The sequence below is a fragment of the Vidua chalybeata genome, chromosome 10 (genome assembly GCF_026979565.1).
Source record: "Vidua chalybeata isolate OUT-0048 chromosome 10, bVidCha1 merged haplotype, whole genome shotgun sequence".
NCBI classification, from domain to species: domain Eukaryota; kingdom Metazoa; phylum Chordata; class Aves; order Passeriformes; family Viduidae; genus Vidua; species Vidua chalybeata.
Window position 1 is genome coordinate 4,683,020 of NC_071539.1, and position 16,695 is coordinate 4,699,714.

Genomic DNA, 16,695 nt, shown 5'->3' on the forward strand with positions numbered 1-16,695 from the left:
CCCACAGGACACAGCCAGTGCCAGGCTGCTTCCCAGGAACAAAGTGAGGAGGGAGCACACTCCATGATCACTGAGCAAGACAGTTGTGGCATATTTAGGTGTCCAAATACGATTTTTGTGCACAAATATGATTTTTTGCACAAATATGATTTTTGTGCAAACAGGTGGCAAGTGGGGATATTTCTTATAAACTCCTCAGAAGTGCTTCAGTCTAAGTGTTGGGAAGGTTGTCTCATCTTTATTCTGAATGGCTTTTCTTTTCCATTTCCTTTTTCTTTTGATAGGCTGAACCCACAGAAGCTTCAGTAAGGATGAAAAGGGATGCTGAGATCCCCTGGGAGAGATCTAAATGAAAAACCACCTGGAAACAGAGTAGTGGAGGAAAAAAACCCGTGAGGGTTAGGTTTATTGTATTCAGGTTGGTATTTGTATTAGTGATAATGTATAGTGACTGTTTGAAGGTCAGTATTTGTTTCAGCAGACTTGCTATCAGTGAGCAGCTGAGTCATCCTGCCTTGTGCACACGGGGAGAAGCGTCCTTGTGAAACACCATGGCTGACTTTTTCATGTTTTCACCCCAAATCCTGCTGCATTTTTAAAGCACTGAACACACGATGCTGCTCTTTACCCAACCCCTCTGGCTTGCTGAAAACCCATCCTGGCCTTTCTGCACTGCAAACACCAGCCTGGGACCTTTTAACCTGCCAGTGACACACTCTGCTGATTTTTGGGAGGCTCCTTGTGACTCCAAAGTCGTGATCTTGCAATCTTTTGAAAAGCAGACTTTAGAAGGGTGTTGTAAAAGGAACACCTTTGCCTTCTGATTGCAAAAAACCCACAGGGATTCCTTCAGGAGATTACAGCCCCCCCCATTCAAACAGGGTTGTTTAGGGTGACTGTTAATGACTTAGCTGATGGAGACAGCACTCACACAATGATAGACTGGGCAAAGGCTGGTTTTAATTAGGAACACTAAGAGTCGTTAAGTGACCAAGTACGGTACTGAGTCACATCACACGGAACAGGACAGAGATTGCTTAGGGCCATGGAGTTCAGTCCTTCCTTTAAAATTTTTCCTAAGACTGTTGCCCTGGGAGGAAGAAGCCACTGGGGTGTTTGGCATCACTGTTGCAGCAGGAACCAGAAACGTGTCTGATCAGAGGCTCCAGAGGAGGATTTTGTGGTCTCTTAAGAACAGACATGCTGAAATATTACTTCAGTGGAGACACACAGCTGAGGAGGGCATTTCAACCATTCTCACGCAGTCCCAAAACCACTTAAATTAACACCAGCCAGCCCTTTAATCTCCACTTTTGCTTGGGATATTGCAGTTCTATGAAAGTGGAAGCAGTGCCCTCAGGCATTGACCTCAGATGCTCTCCCCGAACTGCACAGAGCTGTGACAGGGTAGGAGCTGTGCTGAGAAGGATGCTTTGTCTCCTATACATTCTCCTCCTGCTCCCAGTTTGCTGCAGGAAGGCTCATCCCTTCCTCACTCAAGGAGAAAGGATCTTTTGAAAGATGCAACAGACCCAGCAAGCCTTGGTTCCTGGTTTGGGGGAAGAAAATTGTCTTCTGGGAATTGTAGTCCCAGGAAACACAAATTTGCAGCCTTCCTGGGAAGGTGAGCCAGGAAAGCTGGCAGCCTGCAGCTGTTTCCATAGTCCCAGTGCAAGGGAAAATGTGCTGAAATTGAGGGAAATTTTTACAGGCAAGTCTGGTTGGAAATTAGTAAGCTCCAGTAGGAAAACTTGAACATGTTTAGGAGAATTAGATACCAAGAAAGAAACTCTTTCTGCCATGATGAGGATTGGAAAAGGGTGGTATTTCTTGGAGTCCCTAGTCATAGGGAAACTAGCCTTGGGGTTCCATGGGAGGTTTGAAGGCTGCTTGAGGAGAGAGCATTGGCTGACCAGAGAGCCAGGCACAGTTGAGCCTTTATGGCTTAACAGGCATGAAAATATTCTGCCAGAGTTGAAGAAAGCAGGTTTTCAAAATGGAGATGGAAACTTTGGACCCCAATCTGCACCAGCCTGGCAGAGGAGAAGAGCCGCTCTTCCTGCTGCTTTTGCCTGGGGATGAGGTACAAGGCAGAGCAGAAATATGGATACAACTGGAAGAAGAACCCGTTGGTAGGAATGAAGAATTACTGATAGAAAGTGCACAGCGGTTGTTTGTGGTTTCCAGAAGCCACCGCAGTGTTTGCAGGCTGAAAGAGGTAGAGGAAGTGTTTCTATGCACGACTGAAGAGCTGAACCCAGCACAGGCGTCAGGCTGGTAAATCAGAGAGTGAATACTGTGCTTGCCCACAGCTTCACATGCTCTTAGAGGGAAAGTCATTTATCTTATTCTGGAAAAGACTATTAGGTCCTTGTTTGAGAGAAGAAATGCTGTCCTCTGGCTATGCAAAATTCTGCACAGCATGTTCTGTGGAAAGCCTAAATGCATTATCCAAAACTCCTGGAGCCCACTGGGAGATCCACCATCTTCCATCACTCCTCTCAAGCCCACTTGCACAGCCAGCAGCCCTGCACACTGTCCCCCTCCCTTGGGGCTGTGCCTGGCCTTGGCTTGGTGCTCCACGTATCCCAGGGGCCCAGGCTGTTGCTAGAAAGTCCTATTTATGTACAAACAGCTCAGCTGGGGAGGGCTTGGTTTCAGCACTGATGTTGGCTCACGTGCAGCTGCTGCAGCACATCCTCTGCAGCCTCTCTGAGCTGGGTTAGAGGGCTTGGTTGAAAAACTGCCATTACTTACCCTGCTCTGGTGGTTTGGAGTGCAGCATCAATGGGAGTGCTGCACTCACCAGCTGAACACTAAATAACTGGAAATAATAACCAGTGAAGACATTTATGAGCTGAGTGAGGCCCTAGGACAATAAAGGAAGCTTGATGGTAGCTCATTCATTACCATCTGCACATATTGGCAGTAAAGCTGACACCAGCAGTCAGAACCACAGGCCTACAAAGACCTCTTAACATTATTTTCCACTTTTACAAATTTAATTAGCTCTTTCGCCCTCAAGCAGCAAAATACAATTTTTTTTTTTTTTTTATTCCAGGTAATATAGCCATTTTCTAGGTAAAGAAGTGGAGAGAACACTAAAGCAGAAAAACCTATATTAGAACTGTTATTCTCATTTTCTACATGGACATTTTGGCAATCGTTTCTTCTCTGAGAGGAACACTCTTTTTGTTCAGTGTCCTAACTCATGGGCTTCTAAACCAGAATGCTGATGGATGGAGTCTCAAAAGGTGGAATTTAATCTGATTTCCCACATCTTTCTCTGGCTCTACTGGGCTGCTGTAAGTTTAGACAGGAATAGTCTTCATTTCTGTTCCAACAGTAAGACTTGGTGATCTCTGGTTCTCCTTCCCCACAGCTGGCAGTTTCACAGGGCTGTTGCAGTTTTGGAAGGGGATATTTTGTGTTGTAGGAGAGCACTGAGCAGAACTGTAAGAAAATCTTATCAGAATAAGATAGCACCTCACAGCCCAGCAGCACCTCCCCAGCAGAACCCGGCTGGTTCATTCCCCAGCAATCAGTGCTGGCCTGAGCAGCCTTGTCCAGCTGCTGTTGACATGACAGCTTTGGGACAGCTGCAGCCAACCCCAGGGTGTTCCCAGATAACAAACAGATAGCAGTGTGCTGCTGGAGCCCTCATTCAAGGTCTGGGTTTAGCCAGCAGTTCACGTTGGTATGTGTTGATTCCTGCAGAAAGGTAATTTTTGTGCCACTAAGGCAGACTTTGGTTTCCAGAACAACCTGGTAATGGAGCTATTCTTTTTGTTAATTATGCTGTCCAAACAGAACCCTTTGGACCTGATTTTCTGCTATTAGAAAGAGAAAGGTAATCATACCAGCATACAAATGATAAGATTGAGTAAAGACTCAGCTATTATACCAGCAGTTTAGCCTGTCCTTCCCAGAAAGAAAATGATTCACATAGCCCATGACACCATCCCACCATGCAGTTTTCCTGGGATCCTGGATTTCCTAATACTGCGATATCTGATCCCAGTTTGTGGTGAATAAAGTGATGTTAACTGACCCATTATTCAGTCTATCATCTCAGGGGTAACACTGTACCTTCCCCATGCAATGGTGTCGTATCTTATGCACAAAATGAACCTCAGGCTCAGTAAGCCTTACCAGCCTCACTTCTGAGCCTTACAGAATCCTTACTAGGATTTGGGAAAACCAGCAAGAGGAGAGGGTACCAACCTTTCACCCATAATAAGCTTTCAAAGATGAATATTCCTATTACAGCACACCCTGAGGGAGTTTGTTATGACTTCCCCAGCAATACAGGGTGCACTTCTGCCATCAGATACCTTTTTGATAGCTAGGGGCCTGGAAACCCTGCTCATCCCTGCTGTCCCCTCACCAGGCTGCATTTGGGAAAAAGTTGTTCCTGTATTTAAATTGAAAGCACGGTGATGTCCTGTCAGATCCTTGGGTGCAAGATGGGACAAGAGGAAACAGGTTTAAACCAAAAGAGGAAAGATTTAAACTGTATATTAGAAAAAGGTTCTTTGTGAGGGTGGTAAGGCGCAGGCCCAGGTTGCCCAGAGGAACTGTGGCTGTCCCATCCCTGAAAGTGGCCAGGGACAGGTTGGATGGAGCTTGGAGCAGCCTCGTCTAGTGGAAGTTGTCCCTGCCTGTGGTTGGAAGGAGATGATCTTTAGGATCCCTTTCAACCCAAACCATTCCATGATATCCAGAGTGAGCAGGACTGAGCAATAGGACACCCACCAGCACCTCACCCCACGCTGCATCACCTCCATCCTGGGGACACCCTGGGTTTGCCTTCAGCAGCGCAGGGATGGAGAGCACATGGGCACGTTTGCTTTACTCAATAAAACAACAACCAAAAGGCTCCAGCTCTGCCTTTCTTTGACAGAAAGGCAGCCAGAGAACTGCCCTCTCCCACGAGCCTGGTGCTCAGCCTATGAGATAATACAGGCTGGCCTTTTCTTTGCAGCTGTATTGTTTTAGTGCTTGGAACATAGCAGCAGGCTGAGCAATGAGTCATCTGTCACTAGATGGGGTTAAAGTAATTTCCGTTTTCTGTTGCCATGGGGAAATCAACGTCCTAAGATTTGTCCTTTCTCCCACTCAAACATGTGGGAGTAGAAAGCCTGAAACCCAGCAGGACTAAACATTTTTTTAAATTGTTTTTTATATTTTTTTTTGTCCCCTTATAAACAAACTTCCCTCCGTGGCCTTGCAGCTGTCAGTCTGTTCCCGGAATTGTCCGGTTAACAATGTCATTCCCCTTGGATTGCAAAAAATCCAGAAGCAGAGTTAAGTAAATATTTGACATTCATATAGGAGTTGCTTCATGTTATCACTTGAAGAGTCTCTTTATCTTGTAAAGTTTTACATGTGCATTGCAGGGGGAATTATAAACTTGATATTATCCAAATACAGTTGAAACTTCAAAGGAAAAGTAAATTAAAATAGCTGTTTCCCCAGCATATAGTGTCAGGATATATTGACTAACAGAAACAGGAAAGAGGAAATTGCAGTAAATACCGTTTAAAAACCTTGCTAATGTATAGTTTTATATGAGCAGCAGCACAGCAACATCTAGTGTTGATCAGGAATATAGCTGGAAGTTATCGCATGCTTTGTTAATGGTATTTCGAAGAAATTAAGTGTTTCCTGGACCATGACACCACTGCCCAGCCTCAGCTCCTTCTCCCCGTGTTCCCTACTGTGTCAGCTCCGTGCCACTGCCTGGGTTAGCTCTGCAGAAGTGCAGCCACCTGGGAATGCTCCCAGTCTGCCTGGATCATCAGGAGAATCACTGGGCTTCTACTTAAGCACCAGTGCAATAAAGCTACAGATCTAAATGTGATTCAGCACAACAGTGGCCAAAACTTTAAACATCTGAACTGAAATAAAGAAAGTGATTCCTACCTCGGAGCTGATCCCTTTACCAGTAAACGCTGTTGTCAAACTGGCAAAGCACTCAAAGTTATTCCTTTCCCTAGAAATGAGAGTGCAAGTGGAAAGTGGTGTCTTAGAGCAGGCCCTGCTTTCACCCTCCTGTATTTCCCCACAAATGCAGGGATTACTGCATTATGCACAGTTTAAGACAATCGATTTTAAAAAATTGATTGAGGTGCGTATCTCGTGCAGACACCTCTTTTTATTTAAAAGACACCTGAGTCTCAAAGTTAAGTTCTTGCTACTTAGCTCTTCTGTAGGTATATATAATGGATAAGCATTCATTTTGTTTTGATTACTTAAATTTAATTAAGCTAATCAAGTCTAACAACATTAGTTTAGCTTTTTAGTTTAATTTTTAATGACTTTGTTAAACTCTCACAGATTTGTTTTTTCATATAAGCAAACCTTTACATCAGGATTCACTGTGGACTATTTAAATGAAATAATTTGTCTACTTAGATTACAGCTCCTACCATATGAAGTTTGCTTCATCTTCAGTAAGATAATGTCCTTTAGGTTTTCTCAAACAAAACAAAATTAATGACTGGCTGCTTTCCAAGTCCAGCTGTCTTGCAACCCCCTGTGAACAGATTTTTTGCCACATTTAAGTTTATTACATGATCTAATTAGCGTGACTGTGTAGGTGCGTGGAATGCACTGGAGGAGAGGAAAAAATACAAGTGTACAAAATTCCATTATATAATTTGCTATGGGAACGTGATTATTACAGAGACCTGGATCACTCTCTGGATTCTTTTCATCAGGATTTTGGAAGCGAGCAGTTAGGCAAGGAAAAAGAAAGGACATTCAAGTCTATCACAGAGAATGGAGCCAAGACCAGGAAAGTCTGACTACCACCTGAATTTTGTGGCTTAGCAATACAATCACAATTTAAAAGGGTATTAATTCTATACTCACATTTGCTACTTTTGCCTCAAGAAAAAACAATTCAGCAGAATTCAATGCCTGACTGGAAGTGAGGACTTCAAGCTTGTCAGCTATGCTGCGAGGCTTGTTCAAAGTCAGAATGAAATACAGCTTAAAATTAATAGCAAGAAAATACAGATTGTCACCCACTCTGGCCCTGAAAAGGCATCAGGGTGTCTATTGGAAGCACACAGCCAGAGCAGAGATCAGAGCTCTGCTTCATGTTATTAAGACATTCACAGCACCCTGACAAAATTAAACGGGCAGCTCAGTAACACGAAGCGAGATCAGACTCTCTTTCTTCCTCCTGCATGCATGAAATGATATTTTAAAGCAATGTGTGATCTTTCAGAGCCTGTAAAGGGGTCAGGCACCAAGCACATCTGGCATGCTGATCCTCTCATTCAGGGGCATGAAGTCATCCTCAAGCTGCATTGCTGAGTCAAGAATGTGCAATTTTCCACGTGTCACTTTACTGACTTGCACCCTGAACAGACATTAATATTAATTTCATTGAAGATCAGGCACATTTAAGAAAATTTCAAGCCTTGCTAAATGTGTGTTTAATTCAACTAGAAATAAAACAGTGCTTGGTAAAGAGGGCTAGTATTATTTGAACGAACACTCTCCACACAGCCCACTGCACTCTGCCCTAAATCAGCTCAGTGCTGGATTCCTCCTGACAGGGTCAATTTGGTATAAAGGGATCTTCAGAAGTGTGAGTTTAATTACAAAATTCCCACTCTGCCTTCCCCAGCACGCAGAGAGAACATTGTCATCTCAGCAGCCCAAGGTGCCACCACTGTGCACACACGCTTGGCCTGGAGCACAATTATCCCTTTCCAGCCTGCTTTAGGAGAAACAGGATATGCTCAGGGGCACGTGGTTGTGCCCAGTGTCACCCTGGCTGATGGCAGCATCCAGCTGCAGCTGACAGGTCTGAAATGAGGTTGAGGATAGGATTGCAGATGATAAAGTACACAATTGCATTGGATCTTGCAATCAAAATATTTGCTGTGGCAGGTAGGGAGAAACAGTGTTCCAGCAACGGGAGGGGCCCTGCTCTAATCCCTCTAAAACAAAAGGCCTTTCCTCACTGTGCCCAGGAACAGATCCTCAGAGTGACCTCCCACCTTCAAAGCAGCTCTCAAGGGTCTCAGAGCCCTTCTCTTTCATATTTGGGTCAATGAAAGGCACCAACTGCATTAGGTGTATGATTCATTTGATTTCGGACTACCAGCTGGAACCTCTTCCCTCTAAGTCACTTGTTACACACCCATTACACCAACAGTAACTGTCCCAGGGGAAGGTGGTCCCGTGCAGGAGGACACACCCCTGTCCTGCAGAGGCTGGATTGATGCTGGCTGTGATGGGCAGGTCAGTGCTGGGAACAAGCAGCTCTGTCAGCAAGTCCTGTCTCTCTGCACTGGGAAGGAGCCTCTCCTCTCGGGGAAGGCAGGTTAAAGAGCAATCACAGGACAGGCTTTCTGCAGCTGACAGGGAAGAGCAGCGCATTTGGAAAACAAAACCCCCAAACATCTCTGGGGGAAAAGGATCCTTATTCACCAGAGTGTAAAACCTTCTGTTTCTGTAGGAACATCTGAAGACAAACAGAATAGTGCTTGTGGTGCCAGGTAAACAGCTCTTGCATGCCATGGCTACGGTCTCTAAGGAGCTGCTGTTTATTATGAGCCATCCCTGCCTCGGCCTTAGTGACAAACCCTCCCTGCAAACCCAGCAGGGAGAGGCTCACAAGGAAGAGAAGAACTTGTATGGAGTTGCCAGAGGGATACTTACTACCTCTGGGATTATAAGCCTTTCCCCCCACCCTGGATTTTTGCCTTTTTGCTGTGTCTGTTCATGTAAGTGCTGGTTCTTTGGATGGAGTCTCACCAGACCCATTTAGAATGGACCTTTGGTAGGCAGAACAAAAGTGTTATCAAAGAAAAGATGTTAGTGATCCTACAGAGGCATTAAAAAGTCAACTATGTCTGAATTATCTATTTTCTACTTTCTGTGAACTATATTTAAACAGAGAAATGCTCAGAATTACATGAAACTAAAGCAAGAGGCTCCCTGGAGGCTCTTGATAAGATTTAAATTTGCAGTAAATATTGGCATATTGATTATTGTCATGACCTGCTGATTTTTAATTTCCCTTCTCAGAGAACCCCCAAACTTTCACTTTCTCACCCTGATTTGGATTGTTAAAAGGGTATAAATGTAAATTAGGATCACTCAGGTTGTGCTAGTTGTTAATGTGATAATTATTTAGTGCTTTTCTTTGGTGCTTTGCCTAAGATTTTGCATTTCCAAAGGGGTGCTTTAAGTGATGCAGTGGGACAAGCACAACAAGCTTGAAGGACTAAAAGCTCAGGTAGGCACGTGGCTGGGAAATCCTCATCCTCCTCACTGAGGGCACAATACACACCTGGTGCCTCCTCCTGGAAACTGCCTCTTTGCCCAGCATAAAAGCTGGTGGGGGTTTTGGGATGAGGCCCCACGGCTGCAGGAGTTCAGAGGGGCTGAGGAAGCAGAGTCAAGGTGGGGGTCGAAGAAAAGGGGCATCTTCTCCACCTCATCCCAACAGCTGGAGAAGGATCTCCAGGGGAATGCTACTCTTGGTTTTCCAGGGGACTCAATGTTATTATTGTGACTTCAATGCAGTGATTTAGCCAGGGCGTTTTATACTCATGTATTCCCACCACCTAACTGGTAAGCCTTGACACAGTTCATTCTTTTCTTTTTAATCCAAAAGGACAAAGAAAAGGTTTTTTCGTGGCACTGTCATTTCTGCTGTCCTCCTACCAAGAAGATGACTGCAGTACTTTATGGCTTCCCTACCCTTCCATCAACCTTGGGATGTTTATTTTTCTTCAAACATAGCTGTTTGCAGCATGCTAACAAGAACTGAAGATCTTTTAACACTGCTATTTGTTTACTGAAGACATCAAAGCCTTTTTTTCCACGAGCCTCCTTTGAGCCGGTACAATCTGCAAACAGCCCTGCAACACCGAGGTGTGTTTTGTGCCTCCAAAATAAAACCACAGTGCACCGTGAAGATACAGGTATTTTCTTATCTCAGGTTCTAAACTTAGCTCTGCTTCATCCCTCATTCCTCAGCTCCTCAAACTGTTTGCCCCCAGCCCAGAGCCCTGCAGGTCCAGCAGACCTTCCTGCTGCCTTCCAGTTGGGTGGAGGGACACAGCTGCCAACGTGGACTGTGGCAGGGATAGCAGCTAATCTAAAACAAATATTTTGCAACGGCTATGAGCAGAAGCATTTCCCTGTTTTACTTTGATGGCCGAGATGCTAACGGGAAGCAGTGCTCCATTATTTAGTGTTAGGTCCTGTCAGCTTTCAGTTCAGACACAGCCTGTGGGTGCTGGGAAATACACAGTGCAGGAAATGACAGATGTTGGCAGCAAAATAAATAACAAGAGCTGCTGAAAATAAAGTCCTAAGAAATGCTGGTGTATCCTTTTTATGGATTTCCTAGATACATTGAGGCTATTTTAAGGCAGATTGAACTCCCACTCCTTACAGTGTAAACAGGATTATTCCCTCTGTGGGACATATGGCAGCCCAGACGTCATCATTTGTGCATCACTGGTATTCCCAGTCATGTTTCAAGTTTTGCCTCACCCTAAACACACATCACATCATTCAGAGCCTCCCAGCAGCCTTCAGGGAGCGCTAAACAGTCCCAGTACATCCCAAAAAACATCTCCATGGAGGACAACCTAAAGGTTGGCCATAGAGAAGGACCTACTGGAGTGGAACCAAGAGATCAGCTCCCTCAGGTCAGCTGTGGTATGGACAACAGGAAGAAAAGGACAGCAGAGGAGGAGGATGGAACAAGGGCTGACCAATGGGGGTTTTATTCCACAATGAAGTAACTTGCCCTGAGATGCATTGGTTGCATTGGATGCACCCTGAGAGCAGGCAAAGATCCAAGGTTTTCCAGGAATGGGAAAGGGTGATGGGCAAGGTGAGTGAGGGAAAGGCAGATCTGCATGGGCAAAGTCCAGGTCAGGAGAAGCTCTGACTGTAGTGTTTGGGAAGGGTTTGTGTTCTAGGGGTATTTTCAGGAACACACAACTTACTTTTTATTCATGTGCCATGGGTGTCACTCACCCCATTCCAGGGAGGTTTCCTGCACGACCTGGTGCTGGTGGCAGCTTTGGAGACCTGCTGCAAGGAGGAGACCCACAAAGGAGGGGCTGGGTACCAGAGGCTGTGCTGTTCAGCAGGTTCTAATCCTAAAAACCTGAAAAGGAGATGTAAGGGGAGAGGAGTACAAACTTTTCTCCATCCACTAGCTTTAAGTCAGGCAAGCAGTGCTGGTACAACAGAGTGCAGCCAAAGAGGCTGCAAGTGTGTGGGACACAACAGTTTTGGCCACTTCCCTTGACTCTGGGTGCTGTGAAACTCAGGTACAGCACATGGCTCAGCCTCCCAGAGGTGTGGGAGAAGAGGAGAAACTGTTCCCCCATAGCGTTGGGAACAGGGATGAGGCTCCCTTGGTGACACAACTGGGCTGCCCCTCTAGCCCCAGCACTCAGGTGTATCCTGCACTTCCAGAATCTTGCCTTCAGAAATAAAAAAATGGTAGACTCTTAAAAAAAAAACCACAAGAGATCTAAGCACATTCAACTTTGGGATAAAGTGTAAAATTTCTTGCCAGAAAAATTTAAAACAAACTGGAAACTGATCATCTACTCATTTAAACGATGTGCCTGGAGCTAAACCAGCAAGACTGAATAATCTCTGCACTGCTTTCATCTTTCTTCAACTTTTCCTTTGTTCCATCGGCCACATGTGTGTTAAGTGTAAATTGAAGGGCTCTTTGCTGGAAAAGCAGATTGTGTAAAGGGCTTGGCCCTCATCTTATAATTCAGCTTTCAGTATTACAATGACTCTTAAAAGCACTCTTGTTTTGTTGTATTATTTATCCTGGCTAGAACCCTGTAGGATCCCCTGAAGAGTTGGGGTTTTTTTTGGTGTTTTTTTTTTTTTTTTTTTTTTTTTTTCTGGTGGATTTAGCCAACATCCACTCATGAATCCAGATGTTTCTGCTTTTATCTACGGGAATTTAATGGTATGGACATGCCAAAATCATAACTTCAGGCTCAGCCTTAAGACAAGTATTTTTCAAACTCCCTAAATCAAAAATGGAAAGTGCCACAAAACCCCCCCTGGGTCTTACTGCATTTTAGCATGCCAGAATGGAAAACAACCACAGGACAATGCTGCTCAATGTTCTGTGTTGGTAGAGTCTCCTACGTTGAACCAGAAATCACAGCCCCGATTGTGCTGTTCTCTGTGATCTCAGACACCTACTTTGCCTTTAGCACAAATTCAGCTCTTCTTCCCCTTCAGCAGCCTGAAGTCAGAAGCACAGACACACGTGGGTCCAAGATGCTTACATTGGGAAAAAGATTCCACCCCACCAGGCAGAGCCAGTGCTGCTGTATGCAAATGAACAATTGCCTGTGTGTGTCACAGATACTCTCCCCAGACAAAACTGGCTCTAAGTAAGGACAGGGATGAAACATACCCTGCCCTGATGGGGACCTGGTGAACAACACAGTGTCTGCTGGGCCTTTGGCAGCACTCAGGAAAAAAAACCAACCTCAAACTCACTTCCTGCCCAGAGTGAAAAAAGCAGCATAAATCAGAAATTGAAATAACCCTAATAACCTTCCTTCTGCACTGCCTGGGGTTTCCTTCAGGCACTCCTGTTTGTGGCGTCCTGGTTTTCTTCTCTGCTCCCATTTGTCAGCATGAGAAAGTTGGTGCGTGGTGATGGTCAGTGCCAGCATGGTAGTGTCCTGTAAGGGATGGCCATGTCTTTCCAGTGCCCTGAGGTTCCTCAGGGTCAGGACACTCAGGAGCATGGAGTAGCAAAGGCAGGAGATGCACAGAACAGTTTTCAGCGGCCTTTTGGCAGCCAACACTAAACAGCCTCTGTGTGACCATGCGGTGCACAGCAAGGACGTTGTGTCATGTCAGAGTCCACCAAAGGTGAATTTCAGCCTTTCCTCCAAGGCCCTCCCAGCTGGCTTTGAGTGCTCACCAGCAGAACCATGGTCCTGCCTTTACTGTGCACAATCCAATCCCTTTTAAAGGCCTCCCTGAGCACTGGACAGGGGAGAAGCACAGAACAGTCATTCCAGCCTGCTGGAGAAGAGCCCCTTCTGCTCCCCGAGAGGCTCCAGCACAGCATTGCCTGCTCTAACAGCATCAGTGTTCTACCTGCAGAGCTGCTGGATCAAAGAACATTCAAATTATTCCTAAAAGCTCTTCTAAGACTTCCCCCAGTATAGAAAAGCCTCTCAGCTGGCACAAAAGGGTGGAACTGGCTCCGCAGCAAACCCCTCCGGGGCAGGGATGTGCTGGGACAAGGAGGAGGAACAAGAGCTGGGGGAGTTGAGCACCCAAGCAAAGCTTTTCACCCACCTACCTCAGAGCTGGGCTCAGCCACGCCAAAATCCTGCAGAGGGCAGGGCTAGGTGGTGCCACCGGGCAGGGGGACAAGTCGAGGAGTCAATAGGGTGTCACATGCAGGAGGCAGGAAGGGAGCAGCAGCGTCAACCTGGATGATGCATTTCAAAAGAAAACCACTTTTCTTGTTAACATTGTGGGTTACAGGTGCTGTCCAGGGCTCATTTGAGGCTGCACATGAAATGTCCCACCAGCACAGTCAGTCTCCCACTTCCTACCACATCTTCTGTTTTATAACAAGGAATTTTTGTGTATTTAACTGTGCAATTTAAATTTTAAAGGCCACCCATTGTCCTTAAACACTATATGACAAACTGTATACCTGTTCCAACTTATTCTTCTGGTATTCTTAGTATAATATGGTTTCAATGACTTGGTCTTCCCTGTAAAAAAAAAAAAAAATTGTAAATCTCAATTTTTCTTTAATAAGTTCATGACATTCAAGATACTAATTTTCCTTACCATCACATCCTTTTTTTGGACATGGAATAAAGGAGATGAAATATATATTTTTAAAAGAGGGTTTATCCCATTCCCAAGTTGGAAATGAAGAAATACAAAAACACTCTTTAAAGAGTTTTTTTTTTTGTTTTTTTTTTTTGTTTTTTTTTAATAAATAACCACTCAGCAGGTCATAAAAGTGATAAAATGCTTTTGTCTCCATTTCAGTGGGAAGCCAGTTTTGCCTTTAATATCCTGAGCATCATAGGAGCCTCAGTGCAATTTGCTCCTGCTGTTACTTCCCTTCCTTGGCCCATCCTGCTACTGCTCCCTGGTTGGGATCAGCCACCTGGGTTAGTCCTGTTCCCTTTTCCCTGCACTGGCTTCCCAAATCTCTGCAAACAACCATCACGTTATGAGTGGTGCCCCCTCACCCTGCAAACACTGGACCCATGTTTGAGTTTGGTTGTGTTCTGTGCAGCTTTGGGTTCTGTGAGGACTTCTGTGAAGCTGCTCCAATTTGCACATTTAAAGATAAGAATCAGGCTGGTTGGGAAGGTGGATTGCCAGGAGAGTGGCATGGCTGGGCAAGGACAGGTCCTGAATGCACTCACATTGGGATCAGAAGCACCCCTGAAGCCGTGTGGTTCATTCCATTAGATCATCTTACGAACCTTTAATTTGGCCCTTCAGCCCCATCACGCCTTTTGCATGCATAGCCTGGGCCTCTGAATTTAAAGGCTTGGCAAAATTTTATGGAAATTACACCGTTTGCTTTTGACATTACAGACAGCAGAACCTGAAGATTTGCCTTTCTGCTCCTCCTTGTGACTGACAACATTGCTCTGCCAGTAACACCCAGGGCCATCAAAACCTGCACAGACCTAGCTCTGAGATAAACACAGCAACATAGACATCAACAGCAGGAGAGGTGTAAAAAATAGCCACCATTCAATATGTGGTATCTCTGCTCCAGGCAGAGCCTTGGGCAGGAGCACCCTGACAGTGCAGGAGGAAAAATGGGTGAGGCACGGCATTGATTTCCAGCCCTGTCATTCCTCCAGCCCATTCACCTTGGAGGGCTTGCTGTTGGTTCAGATAATCACAAGTTTTGCTGTGCTGAGGGAAATTTTGCCTTCTGTGCATGCCACCACTCGGGGTTCTTCTTCCTTTTAACCTTTGTTTGGAGCCAGTCTGGAAAACCCCAAAAATAACAGTGTTTCCATGACAACAGCCCAGCAGTGGACTCCTCTGGGGCACCTGAAGAATCAAAACACTGCCAGTGCTTTCTGCTGCTCCAGCATCACACCCCGTGGTACCACAGCCACATCCTCTCCCCTCTCATGCTGCAGTGGGCTGCAAAGGGCCAAAGGGCAGAGCTCTGCCTGCTGTGGCATCCCTGTCACAGTGATGGTGCTGACAAGCCACACTGCACAGGGGCTGCAGGGGCAGGTACATAGGACCACAGAACCAGCTGGTGGGGGAGAAAGGCAAGAAGGGTCTGCAGCCTGAAGGACTGGACAGCTGTTGTATTTTATAATCCCCCAAATTTATGAATCAGATTCATAATTTTCATGCCCTCCGTGGTATTTTACAGGGGATATGGAGGGATTCTTTGTTGCTCAGTCCCTGCTTTGCTCCCAACACACAACACTTCTCCTGCCTACACTGAGCAAAGTTCTGGACCCAATGGTCCTGTCCCAGCAGAGCAGCCTGGGACCTCACCAAGACCCAAAGCATCCCCTTTTCCCCCTCTCCCTGAGCAGGGCAGGGGACCAGCCCTTTGCAGAGTCAGGCCCTGCTTACCCAAGTGTTTTCTCCCAGCACATTTCCCAGAGACTGGCTCCAGCTGAGTGCCCCATTGATCCACCACTCCTGAGGCAGCTCCAAACCCTCATCCCTTCCCTGCAGCACCCTGTCTGCCCTCAGACCAAGATTTATGAGGATGTGGCTGCAAGAGGAGTCCAAAAGCTTTTGCTGCTATGCCACAAGCAGCACAAAAGCAGCAAAGTGCTCTTTGCATACCTGATCCTCGCTGAAGGGATTTGAGCCTTGCCCAGACAGCAGGCTCCGGAGTGGCACCCAAGGAGGCAGCGTGGTGGATGTGTGCCAGCCTGACAATGGGGTTTCATTTAACAGGCACAGATTTAAGTGTGGAAATCAAATATGAAACAGTCGTGGCCAGCATTGTCTGCATTCTTGGAGGGGCACTGAAGGAGCAGAAAGAAAGGAACTGAGACACTGGCCCAGACATGCTCCAGCTGTCTGTGACTACCTCTTCCCTCCTCCACTGAATGTAACTATTCAGCTTGTTTTCATTTCATTATTGGATGTTATTTTTGCAACCTGGGAAAAGAATAGAAAAATGGAGGGGGGAAAAAACATCCTTCAAATGTTTTTGGATTTATTTTTAAGAACTAGACCTTTTCTTTCCTATCAGAGATAAGTACAGACTTTTAAAAGTGCACAGGGCCTGGGGTACTATTAGTTAAGCATTTGTTTCTCAAATGAGATCCTTTATCTCAGAGGCAGCAGCACTTGTGTTGCTGTAGTTGTTCATGTAAGTCTCACTCATTTAGGACTGAGCAACATGAAATTAAATAGCCATATAAACACCCCCAGGCTGGGCAGCAGCTGCCTGCAGGTAACCTTCAGCTTTGTGCACTCACTCACCAAATGTTTCAGCTCTAGTCTGAAAATCCTCATCTGCATGTGGGAGCAGGGCACAGCTCCCTTTCCTCCATCACTGTGGGCACAGCTCAAACCAAGATTTTAATGACTTGGTTTAAAGCCTGATGCTACAGATCCCTGTAACATAAGTGCTGCTCAACTCACCGCCTTCCTCCCAAAAAGACAGGTTAT

The 16,695-nt window shown here is 45.7% G+C and overlaps 2 long non-coding RNA genes across 3 annotated transcripts; one reads left to right on the forward strand and one right to left on the reverse strand.

Moving 5' to 3' along the window:
- Positions 1 to 3,111: 3,111 nt before the first annotated feature.
- Positions 3,112 to 7,063, reverse strand: LOC128792969 (uncharacterized). The gene is made up of 4 exons (XR_008432615.1): positions 6,877 to 7,063; positions 6,432 to 6,538; positions 5,926 to 5,995; positions 3,112 to 3,453 (listed from the first exon to the last, which is right to left on the reverse strand). It is a non-coding gene; the product is annotated as an uncharacterized LOC128792969 (long non-coding RNA).
- Positions 7,064 to 8,619: 1,556 nt separating this feature from the next.
- LOC128792968 (uncharacterized) lies at positions 8,620 to 10,825 on the forward strand. Of its 2 annotated transcripts, none has more exons than XR_008432614.1 (3): positions 8,620 to 8,747; positions 9,187 to 9,262; positions 9,644 to 10,825. It is a non-coding gene; the product is annotated as an uncharacterized LOC128792968 (long non-coding RNA). The 2 variants fall into 2 exon arrangements; XR_008432613.1 differs by having other exon boundaries at positions 9,204 to 9,262.
- The last annotated feature ends 5,870 nt before the right edge of the window (positions 10,826 to 16,695 follow it).